The sequence below is a fragment of the Phalaenopsis equestris genome, unplaced genomic scaffold (genome assembly GCF_001263595.1).
Source record: "Phalaenopsis equestris unplaced genomic scaffold, ASM126359v1 Scaffold000834, whole genome shotgun sequence".
NCBI lineage: Eukaryota > Viridiplantae > Streptophyta > Magnoliopsida > Asparagales > Orchidaceae > Phalaenopsis > Phalaenopsis equestris.
Genome location: NW_018165274.1, coordinates 192656 through 205536, shown reverse-complemented (window position 1 = coordinate 205536; position 12881 = coordinate 192656).

Sequence of the window (12881 nt, the reverse complement as noted above, 5' to 3'; positions counted from 1 at the left end):
TAATATTTTTTCAGCTCCACACTTAGGTGTTCTTTAGATATTTGTATCACATGACTTCTTTCCGACACTTGTGGTATTTTAATCGTTTGATGCTTCAAATAAACGATTGATTGCCTCTTCATTTAAAAGGGGAAACACTTGACCTAGTAAAATATCACGACCTGCATCACCTACAGACTCTAAGCCTTGAGACAAATTTTTGAATATCCCGTGCCAGACAAAAGCCCCGACCGCTATCTTCCTAAACTTTTTTATAGAAGGGGGATCTAATTTTGTTCTAGATAAGCCTATTTTCATTCCCAAAGAGTCCTTGATCTCCCTCCCTTTGCTCAATCACTCATTTGAAGCGATTCTTCCTTATGGATCATTGCATTTTCTCTTCCCATTTTGTAAAGCTCTAATTAGTTTCTTAGAAGGTATTGAAACAACTTTGCTATATTAAAATGGTTTGTTGTTTTCGGTTGATGTTCTCGTCTCCTGTACATATTAACTCATTTTCTACTCTTATTTGAAAGCTCAAATCTACAAAAAAAAATTATAACAAAATAATGAGTTATCTGAAGATAACTCAGTAGCAATTATACTTCTAAGCTACAATAACTCAAGAAAAAGAAATTAATATGGATTTTGGTATTTTAAATCACTGTACGAAATCTTGGAATATGCTAATTTTTCATAATTCTATAAGAAATCTTTGAATATATTAATGTATGTATCAATGACATTTACCCAATAAAAATACTCTAAATTTCTATATGTATTAATTTTAACTTTACTATTATTTTATACTCTTTACATACTTATCTATTTGTTGAGGATCACCACCTAACACACCCTTGATCTATTGCATCTTATCAGCACAGTGATTATCGATCTAAACATTATAATTATCTGGGATGAAAATACATTTACATGTCATTGATCGATATTATATCATCGACAGAGTGATTAGCGATCTAACTATCACAATTTTCTGGGATAATAAGCTTTGTGTACTCGCCCCTGACTGATATTTTTCGTCGACACAGTGCTTAGTGATCTAACCATCACAATTGTCTGAGGTGGTAGAAAAACATCTTTGTGATTTGGTACACTAGAATCCCCTGGCTATACCATTAAGGGGTTACTACTCCTCTCAACGTGCACGTATAAAACATTCCTACATAAGCTATTTCATTTTTCATAACATACATATTCTGAGGCATCTTCATATATCTACTAACATACCTACTTACTCTACAGTGCAACTAATCATCATATATATTATGTATATCTCTCATATCATTCATTTCTCTTATCTTATACATATCTCTTATATCATGTATATCTTTCATGTCATTTGTATCTCTTATCTCATGCATATTTCTTATATCATGCAAATTTTTTCATATCATGCTAATCATGTATATCTGTCCCATCTAACAATATCAAATATCTAATTAAACTAAAATATACATCGAGTAAAACATATATTTTGAAATAAAGAAAATTACTGAAATTTAGAAATATAATTACTCATCTCGATTTCTACACTAGATTCTTAATCATCGGTTACTAGCTAGACTCACGATAACCATTATGTTGATATTAATAACCTATATAACAAAAAATCATACTTATATTCAAGCAATTTTTGTTAAACAAATATTTCTTCTTAATTTAATAAAGGATTAATTTATCTAAATTTATAGAGTTGTCCTACTACTAGCTTCCACACACTCACCTCGAGCTCGTCGCCTCGAGTAAATAACATGTAATTTCATAATATCTTGATTCATAAATTAATTTAACCCAAAATAAAATTTACCAAAATATACCACAAATAGGCTTCTCTGCAACCGACCCTTCTCCAAAACTACAAAATTTTCTTCTCTCTTGTTCCTATCACGTTAACCCTTCTTCTACTTCACTCATATCATGCTAAAGACCCTTAAATAGGTTCACAAAACAAGTTCATCGCTTTCAACGTAACCTCGCCTTCGCTATGAGGACCGAAAACAAAAAAAAGATGCACAATTTATGGAAAATATCACAATGTAAATGTGAGGAAGAAAATAAATGTCCAGAATATCACTAAAGTGAGTTTTGCACTTACTGATTTTGTCATCGAAGTATAAATAGAGAGCTGTGACTCTCGATGGGCTGCTCGCCTGCTACAGATTGCAATTATACTACAGTACAAAATCACGCCTGTTGTTGTGACCGAACGTTGAACCCTGCAGTAAGGGGAAATGAGAATGGGAGGAAAAATGCAAAAAAATTGGAAAGGACACTTTCTCTATAACCGAAACCAATGCTAAATATTGCGTAGAAGTCGGTTGCAAATAGTAAGCTAGAATCAGGGAGCGGTAATTAATGGTTCATTAAGTTTAATTGAACTTGTAACTTTTGATTTTTATGTCTTTCAATCTATTCATAATTAATTTATAGTGCTTTATATAGAATTGATCAATTTTATGCATAGAATTTTATAAAAATACTTAGGTTGAAATCTAAGGGGTAGAAAATTTGGGGTACATTTTAAGTCGTAGACAAATTTTACCTAATTACTTAAAACTTGTTATTACAATCTCCCCTCCTTATTAAATTTCATCATCAAAATTCATGAACTCCACAATTGTTATGAATGAAATTCTATTTCATTTTAAGTGGTAACTAAAGCATAGGTGATAAACAATTATTTTCCGTTCATTTTAATATTTGGGGTTGCTAGCTTGTCTGATTATAATCTTAAAATCCTCTTTATAAAATAAACATCTTCCTTAGATCATCGAAGTGATTCGAAGGAAGTGGGGAATCAGAAGAGGAGAACACAAAAAAAGGAACCGGGAAAACAAATGAAAAAGAAACATTGATAACTTATGAAAGGTCAACCTCATGTGATTGGGCAGTAGAGTAAGTCTAAACAAGATTAGTTCAAGACACACTACATTATCAACCCAGAGAACCACAAAACACAAATGTATATATTTTATTTCTGGCTTAAGAACAATTCTCAAAGGAACGTATTCCTTTCATTAATTACATCTTAGGGAATACCGAAAAAAAAGTCTTGATAATAAGAACCCTGCTTTCAAATTTATGATAACTAATGGAAATACGTATATCAAAGGAGAACAATTATCTAAACTAGGAACATCCCGTTACCTCTAGAACCTATAATGAGCCAAAGAGAGGCGGGGCCTACGAAATATCGGGGTCATCTCGACTGAAATATCCATACACTTCAAGACATAACCGGCTATGCTTCAAGACCTAATCGGGCCATAAGAGCAGAGGGTGAATCATTGTATGCTAAATGGGAGTGGCCTATCAACAATAATAGACCTCAAGACAACATCAACGAGTGATCAAAGGGATACAAGGCTCAAAAGGGCTATACTAATGGAAGGATAAAGAAATCATAATCAGGTAGAGATAGTCGGGTCGTGATTCCATAGATCCATCATCTCAAACTATTAGGATTCTAAATATACGTAGTCGTGAAGGTAGTCAAACCAACCAGACTTGATATCACTTGTCAGCAACACATGTGTTGTGTCATCCAAGGAGGCCGCAATAACCTCATGGTCAAAGGAAGGAAGACTTTAACCCTTATGCCTCTGTAGGTAGAATCAGTTAGAAGTAGAACTTATACTCGACGAGAAAGCAGTTAGAATGCCTCGAAAAGAAAGGAAAAATGAGGTTTAGCTAAAAAACTAAAAAATACTCCCATAAAGTACTTATACCACATCTGGGTTAGAGAAGGCTCTGACAACCTAATTAAGCTAGACAACCACCTAAGTAAAAATAATTTGATTGACTAATCAGTTTGAAGAAGCATGTGGGATTCTCTTCTGGACATGAAAATATGATGCAGTTATTTAAATAAGTCCTAATTTTGGAATCCCTATTAAGCATGACTTGGAAGATAGTCATGTTGTGCAAATCATTTTAAAATTGGCCCGAAGGTCATTTAAGAACAGTAAAGTGCTGGTTTTAAATAGTTACAATATTTTAATCCTATAATTAGATTTATCTCAATCTTATTATTAAGATTTTTATAAAAAGAAATATTTTTGGTCCTTAAAGAGCCTAGATTGCATTTTCAATGGGCCCATACAAACCAAAATCAAAGAAAGTGAGAATTCAACACTCAACACAGAGTAAACAAACCATGTATAAATAATAAATGACTGGTGTCGCTGAGTAGACAATCTATCCCAGAAAAAAAAAGTAGTCAGACTTTGAATATACACACAAAGTCCTAATTCTATACACCAAATAAAGATTCAAAATTAAGATATGGGACACAAGCACACCTCTCCTGATCCCTGTCTTGTAGTTCACTACATTATGTGTATTAGAACTCATGCTTATACCTTATTTTTTATACAGACTCAACCTAGGAAAACCAAAATAAAATATATGATAAAGTCCAAAAAATGACTTGAACTGCACTAAAACAGGGTTAACATAAGTCTGTCCTCATGCAACATGTAACGAACAATGCAAACAACACCTGTAGAGCTTGTGTAATCATTACAGTCACTCCCTGATGAACATGGCTTCCTATAAGAAAACCAACCTAATATGCTAGTGTGGAAGTCTCAAACTCAACAAACAAATAATATAACAAGCAAAATGCTTGGCTAGGCACAATCCATCACCAATAGATGGTGCATATAAAAATTTTAACAACACCCTAGCCCTATTCTAGTGAGCATCTAAGAACATGGTGTTCTGCGGCTAAGGTTGCCATATGTTTTTGTTGGGGTTGCTGACCTCTACTTAATCCTAAGGATTCAATAATTCTATGATATGTCATTAAATGCAAGTTTTATGCAAATAAAGCTTTCAAAAGACTAACCTTAAATATGATCTAAACTAGGAATGCACTAGTTTTAAAATAACTTTAACACATGAATATTGATAATAAAAAGTTATTTTTTATAATTTTAAAATATATACTAAGGAAAGGAAATCCTAAGTGACACACTTAGAATTTATGGAACCATAATAAAAATATACGCGTGCTAATCACAATGCAATAATTGCATTGTTCATTGAGATATCCTCACTAGCAATGATCATTAAAGCATCGCTATCGATAACAAGCACCTAAGGATGATTTGTGTAGTACTCTTCTCAAAACTTGTCATTATTGGGCAAGGAACAATCTCCATAACTTACATTTGACTCAAGTTTGGAGATGCGTTTGGGGAACTTTTGTCTCTTTTGCTCGATCGAATCGATGCCACATGGGAATAGCCGCTTGGACTTGCTTTCGAGGTGATTTGCGAGATACCCTTCATGGATCTTGTAGGTACTAGGCAGGGAAACACCTATGGAGATTTATACAATTTGAGTTTTGGAATAGTTCTTGGATTTGTGAGCACCACAGACCAATTTTTGCATTCTGTCAATTATACATTTTTAGCTTTATTGTAGGCTTTCTTGTGGCTGAGTTTCCTGAGTGTTGGCTAGATGCTGAAGTGCATGAACTTCTCGAGTTCCTCAAGTGTTATTTTGAGCTGATTTGCACATTTAATTAACCAATTTACATTTTTTACTTTTTTTGGTACAAAATTATGAAAATAGAATTAAATCACCTCTTTTTATTAATTGATACACCGAAAATATATCTATTTTTAGACCCATATTTTATACTCATTTTTGGTGATATTGTAATTTAATGGAATGTATTTTTTTGATATATTTTGATATTTTTTTGTAGGTTGTTGATTTTTAGGGCTTAAAGAAAAAAGAAAGAAATTTGGAGTTAAAATTACGTTTTTGAAGAAATGCTCAGTGCCGGCAGCGCCGAGGTTAGCGCCAGCAGCGCATAACAACTTAAGGCTAGAGATTTTTACTCAGCACCGACGACGCCAAAGGCGGTGCAAACCCCGCTTCTAGAAGGTTCGATGTATTTGGATGATTTTTTGAAGAGTTTTTGGAGAAACCTCTTGAAGAACCGACCTTAGGCTCTATTTGAGGCCGAATTTCATCAGAAAAAGTGCTCATGTACGAGTGTGAAATTTTCTCTGAGAGTGTTGGAGAAGGGGAAAATTGAGAGATTTCTTCTTCTTACATTTCCTATGAGAGGCTACAAGGGATTTGCTTTGACAAAGAGTTTCAGATAGGTGTTGTTTGTTTATTAGAGTTGTATGAACTTTCTTTTATATATGAAATTTGTGTTTCGTTATATCTTTCTCATGAAGTCTGAGTAGTTTTCTTTATCTTTTTCCGTACTCTGAGATATGGTGAAATGAAGAGATAATATGGATGGGCCAAAATTAAAATATAAAATAAATTGTGATGATTTTTCAACTCCGAACTTAATTTACTTTTTGATTTGGCCAATTGAATTATTAAAATGTGTTTTGAAACATATGATCTGGGAAATGGAGTATGAGTTCTACAACAAAGTGAGGATCACATTTGATTCCATGGAGGAGAACATCATTCATGGAATTAAGTGCAAATAAAAAGGAAAATATTCTTTGTTGGGTGTAGAATTGGATAACCTTTAGGGTGACAAACTAAAATCTTCAATTCGTGCTTATAGTGTTTAAAAACCAAAGTGAGAGTTAGCCTTTAGTTGAATGGAAGTGGGAGCTCTGGAGTGGGAGCCAGTATCCTACTAGCCTAGCCACGAATTTAGGGACTAAACACTGAGATTAACCAATGATTTTCTATGCACTATATCAGGGTAAAGAATTAAAATTGCTTATATTTGGCACAATACATATTATGAACATTTATCTCATCTCATTTTACCGTAGCTTCATTATAGTGAGAATGATGCTTTTTCACATAAAAAATCTTCGTTACATAAACATAGTTAATAGATTAGTATTAGTTAATAGATTAGTATTTACTGTTAGTATTTACTGTTTTAAACTTTGAATTTTTGATTTGATAATAGTTTAGAAATTTAATTTTAATGACATCTCAACAATTGAAATTAGTGATAGTGATTTCAATTGACTTTCTGTGAATTTCCTAGCAACTTTATCTTATCATTTTCAAACTTTCCCCGTGGGATCGATATTTTGGGCTTAAATAGAAAGTCCATTATTACTTGATAACGATATGTATACTTGCGCAGAATTTGAATATTAATTGATTATATTTATTTAAATTTTACACAATCTATCAAAACAAAAAAAATCAGATCATTAATCTTTCACAGGAAGGTACATAAAAATTTCTATGAAAAAAACATTATTGATCATCTCTACTCTATGTGCAAGGGAGTTCCCGACAGGTGTAGGTCTTTAACTTATATAATCCAAGATAAAGCCTTCAAGTTTGACGATTGATTGTCTGCATCCAGTTGGGCCAGTCTTCTTCAGTATGAGGTCTCTAGGTGCCAAGGTCTTCTCTCGGACATCTTTATTGTTGTAGTGAAGTGCGTCTCTTTACTTCCTTTTATCGTAGGGTGGAGTTTGTTTGAATTACTTATGCCATGTCCATTGCAAGTGCTACGCCCTCATCATTTGCTTCCCGCTAATCCTCACAAAAAGCTGAAATCATTTCTACTCATTGGTTGTGATGGTTGTACTCCACATATAGCATAGCCTCCATCCCGTGTGACTACTTAAACGATGTTTGCCCTATAGCAGTTGATGTTGTTTTTTCCAGTCGACAAGAGAATGGATGGTAAAACATTTACTTTGTTCTCCTTGTCTCTTATGACCTTCTTCCTCATCAAGTTCAAAATTTTCTTATTGGTAGCTTCTATCTGACCATTGGTTCAGGGGTAGTGTGTTGACCAAAACTTCAAGCTGATCCCTTAACTTTAGCGAAAATTCTTCACTCTATTATCTGCAAATTGAGTTTCATTATTTTCTATGAGGATGATCGGTAATCTATACTTGTTAATGAGGTCTATCCAGAAGAAGTTTTGAACGACATCTGTTGCTATGCAAGCGGGTCACTTTGCCTCAATCCACTTAGAGAAGTAATCTACCATGACTATAAGGAGCTTGCACTAGCCCTTCCCATTGAGAACAACCTAAGAGTGTAGAGCCACAAGTCAACAAAAGGCATGGGGCTAACAATTAGTGATTCTCGCTATTGGTGCTGTAATGATGCATACTTTTGGCAATTCTCATATCTCTTTGAGAATTATTCTGCACCTTTTAGGACTGTCGATCAGAAGTAGTAATGTTATTGATTATGTGCACCAGGGTCTTCCCTTCAGAGTGACTCTCACATTCTCCTAAATGTATCTCCCACATTAGATCTTCTATTTTATTCTCTCTAATATAACACAGGTACGAAGAAGTAGCTGACTTAAAAAAAAATTTCCCTTCAATCAGTAGGTATTGAGAGGCATGACACTTAAACCTCCTTAGATCAGTGACCTCCTCCTCAACCACTTTCTTAGTCTCTAAAATGGATGTAACAATCCATTCCTTCTATATTCACCTTTATTGCTTCATGCACTTCAATGGTTTCTCAGGAATTTCCTCCCTAAGTGAATGCACTTGGAAAGGAGGCCAACCACCTTGTTGTCCTCCCAGAAAATGTGCTCAATCTTAAAATTCAACAAATTTTTAGATTTCTATATTGGCTTTATTGAAGTACTTAGCCATCATCTCATCCATGGTTTCAAACTAGCTAGGAGTTTGACTTCACATATAAATGTTCGACACCCATTTTATAAGGCAGGTGCAACTCAACGATCAAGGCTTTGTAATCTACCTATTTATTGGTGACATCAAAGTCAAAGGCCACTAAATGGTAAAGATGTTCTGGCCAGTTGGGTTGCTTAGAGCAACCCGATTCCTGCCATTTTTTGATTGGAGGATTCTTCAATGTGTAACGTCCATGTCATTCGGTCGGCATTATTTGCTTCACTTAGCATGCATGGTTCTGAAAAGTCAATCAGAAAGTCTGCTACTACTTGCATTTTCATAGTTTTCAGAGGGATGTAGGTAATTTTGAACTCACTAAACTTCACCACCCACTTGAGGAGCCGACCAGAGTGCTCTGATCAAGTGAGGACAACCTTCAATGATGGTTAATGACTACCTAAATGGGATGCCCGAGTTCAATGTCCCAGAGGATTCTACTGATGTTGTAAATCGAGATTTGTTTCCCTAACTTCTCACCTACTAATACATAACTGATGATCTAAGGTCCAAATCCAAAGTACAGAGATAGATCTTTGTTCGGTTGTGGACTTTGTAGTAGCGGTGATGATGCCAATAAATCATTCAATTTTGTGAATGTCTACTCACAGTTAGCCAACCATTCAAAGTTATTTGTTTTCCTGAGCATTTTGAAAAAAAAATAGTGCATTTTTCAGCCACCTATGAGATGGGCTAGTTAAAGTCTGTTATACAACTGATCAACTTATGGACTTCTGTGGTATTTTGGTCAGAAAGCATGTTCAACAATGCCTGCACTTTCTCGGGTTGGCTTTGATTCCCTATATAGTCAGGAGGTAAAAAAGAAATTTTCCTATTCAGGCTCTGAAGGTACATTTAAGTGGGTTTAACCTCATATTAAATGTTCTAAGGGTTTCAAAAGTTTCTCTTAAATTATATATCATTAGACTGACTGACTCTCAACTTGCACATCATCTATGTACACTTTAATGTTTTTATACTTTTAATTAGAAAAAAATACATCCATGAGGCAATAATATGCAGCCTTAATATTTTTAAGCCCAACAAACTTTACATTATAATAAAACACTCTCATACTAGTAAAAAAATTGTCTTCTTAATGCTAGCTAGGTACATCTTAATATGGTAGCCGCCAGATAAAACATCCAAGAAGCTCATCACTGAGTGTCCAACTGTTGAATCCACCAGAGTGTCGATACTTGGCAAGGGTAGTTGTTCATTGAGCAAGCGGCGTTCATGTTGGTGAAGCCTATGTACATCATCCATTTATTGTTGGCCTCTTATATCAAGACTGCATTGGAGACCTAGGATGGGTATTGCACCTCTAGGATGTAGCCAGCTTCTTTGAGCTTCATCACTTCTTTTGGAATCAAGTCTACCAACATCATAGTCAAGGAGCTGATCTTCTGCTTCATTGATTAGGCGACTGGATTGATGTTTGGCTGGTGGCAAGCGACATCAAGAGGTATGTCTGACATCTCCACCATTGACCAAGCGAAGACATCTTGATGCTCCAAGTGAGTTCAAATTAGCAAGTTCTTATGCTCAACATCAAATGCCTCACTGATTTAGAAACACTTATCGGGCTCCTCTTCGGTTGCCAGTACGTCAAGGTTGGTCAAGTTGGTCTTGAGTCTCTCTTTTTTTTGGTGTTCAAGATAGAGTGGCTGCTGCTCTACACTGCCGACCACCAAAATTAATAGGTCTGAGACTGCTTCATGTTTTCTCAAACGGTGATGACTTCATTGCCACCCATAAACTTCATCTTCACATGGTATGTAGAGAATGCAACCTCAACGGTGGGTGGCCAAAGATTGCGTTGTAAGTTGGTGTTTAGTCTATCACTAAGAAGTCTTTCATGTGCGTTAACTATTTGTCACCCTCTCCCCAGTTGAATGGTAGTTTTACCACTCCAAGCACTTCCTTTCTCCCACTCAAGAATCTAGCTGGCACTGCCAACCGATATGTTAGAAGGTTCATCTTGTCGAGCACTAGTTTGGACAAGATGTTCGCTGAGCTGCTAGTGTCGACCAAGATAATATTAATATGGTAGTTATTGATCATGGTTGTGATGACAGTGGAATCATTGTAGTGATTCTTCCATGGGAGTGGATCAACATCAATGAAGGTGATTAATGGATGGGTGCCACTCTTGAGAACAAAGGCAACTGCACACAGTTCACCCAAATAGTGGCTCTTCCTTTTGGCCCTTTGGGAGGAATCTCCGCCTCCAAAGATTACTCGTATAGATTCGGCATTATGCATGATGTTCACCCAAAATAACTCATATGATATCTCCTCCATGAGAGTCTTTCTTGTTCACCCAAAATAACTCATATGATATCTCCTCCATATCTCCTCCATGGGAGTCTTTCTCTACCATTGTGTGATAGCTCCTTGAGCTTCTTAGCTCTTATCAACTTCAAAATTAGGCTCCAGATGTGTCGACACTCCTCTATGCCATGGCTGCAGTCTCGGTGGTATGCCAGTACTTCTTGGTGTTTTAGAAGAAAGCTCTATTCATCATTGGTGGCGCCTATTTGAAGTACTCTTTATTGTGGTTGGCCTTCACTAACTTGGCCATAGAGACCCTACATGGGGTGGTTTTTGGTGCTTCATGGTTATCAAATGGTCGCTCATAATGTTGTGACAGCTATTGGCCAACGTAATGCCCTTAACCTTTATTGTTATTCCTGTCGGCCCCCTATTACCTCGGGAAGACCGACAATTTTTGTAATGTAGCCAAGCGGAGGAACACCCATCCTACCTCGGTCTCCACTTATCATCCTTTAGGGCCTTTCTCTTCAAGTGATCGATGGTTGCTTTTACCCAGGCAGCCGCTGGGGTGGAGTTATACTTCTTGGCCAAGATATGATTGTTGGTCAGCTCCAACAATTTGTCAAGAGTTTTAGAGCATGTTTGGCTGCACTTTGGATTTATGTTAAATACAATTTGTAAACCTGAGAAATCTAAATTTATCAAATACATTTGTTGTTAAATCCATCATAGTGTTTGGTTCAGTTGAGGTTAAATCTAATTAAATCCAATAGACGTGTTTGGTATTTTATTCCAATTGAGCTATGTTATTGTTTTCTTCATAAGTTAAATTCATTAAGTCCACCAAACATTTAAGTTTAATAAATTTAGATTTACATCCAAAAATTGACGAAATGGAGAAGAAAATGGATTTAGTGGAGCACAACTTTAGCTTTCTCATTTTTTCATGTTTGGTTGGATTTACGTTAAATCGAGCAGTAAATCCTACTAAAAGTATGCTATTAAACACCCTCCTTTGGTTGTTGGAGGCCTAATGTGGAGCAAAAAGACTCTTGCTTTAGCACTTGAGCTGGCAGTATGTGCAATAGCTGGTAATCTAGTGATAAACGACTGAAGACTCTAGTTGTGCCATTGCCTTACTTGAAGTAGAGCCAACAAACTCTTCTGTGATTTTTGGGCACTAGCAAATTGGGCCACAAACACCTTCCTAAAATCAACAAAGGAGGTGATTACTTTAGGCAGTAGTTTGTTAAACCACCTGAAGTGCAACCTTCTTAGCTTGGAGAAGGAGAGTCTACACTTGAGAGCGTCGGTGATCCTCAACAGGCAGATCATCAAATCAAATGACATGAGGTGGTCGACCGATTCAGTACAACCATTGTAGGATACATGGGATGGTGCCTTGAGCTTCTAGGGGTTTGACAACTAAAATTTACTGAGAGAACACATTCTCTCGTTGTTGAGGGGCCCCACTGAGCCTGAAGCACTGTCTGTCCAGCGGAGTAAGTCTAACATCGCCTTGGTACTGTGAATCTCCTTGTTCTTGTGATGTATGGGTAGCAATTCTGCTGTTGGCCGCTAGCCCTTACGGGGGGTCTTCTCCATGCCCCATGCCACTTCTTCTCTGATGGCCTCCATTATCTGGCCCATCATTTGGTATCTTAACTTGAATTTGTTGCGGCACAAACTCTCGAGTGTGCTCTATGTTCTTTACGTCTCCCTGGTGAGTTTCTTCTCCAAATGACGCTTCTATTCTTGTTGTTGGTATGCTCCACACTCATCATATCTTTTAGGATATTGAATATGAAATTATCCTGTGAATCACACCCAAGAAATAAATTGTAGGACATGAGAGAGGAGAGAGAGATGGAGGGAGAAAGAGAACAGTATAGTGGCAATATGACTAGATTAGCCTGAACGTTCATTATCCCTTTAATGTAGAAATGACCTCTTATTTATAGCTAAAGAGGGGGGGGGGGGGGG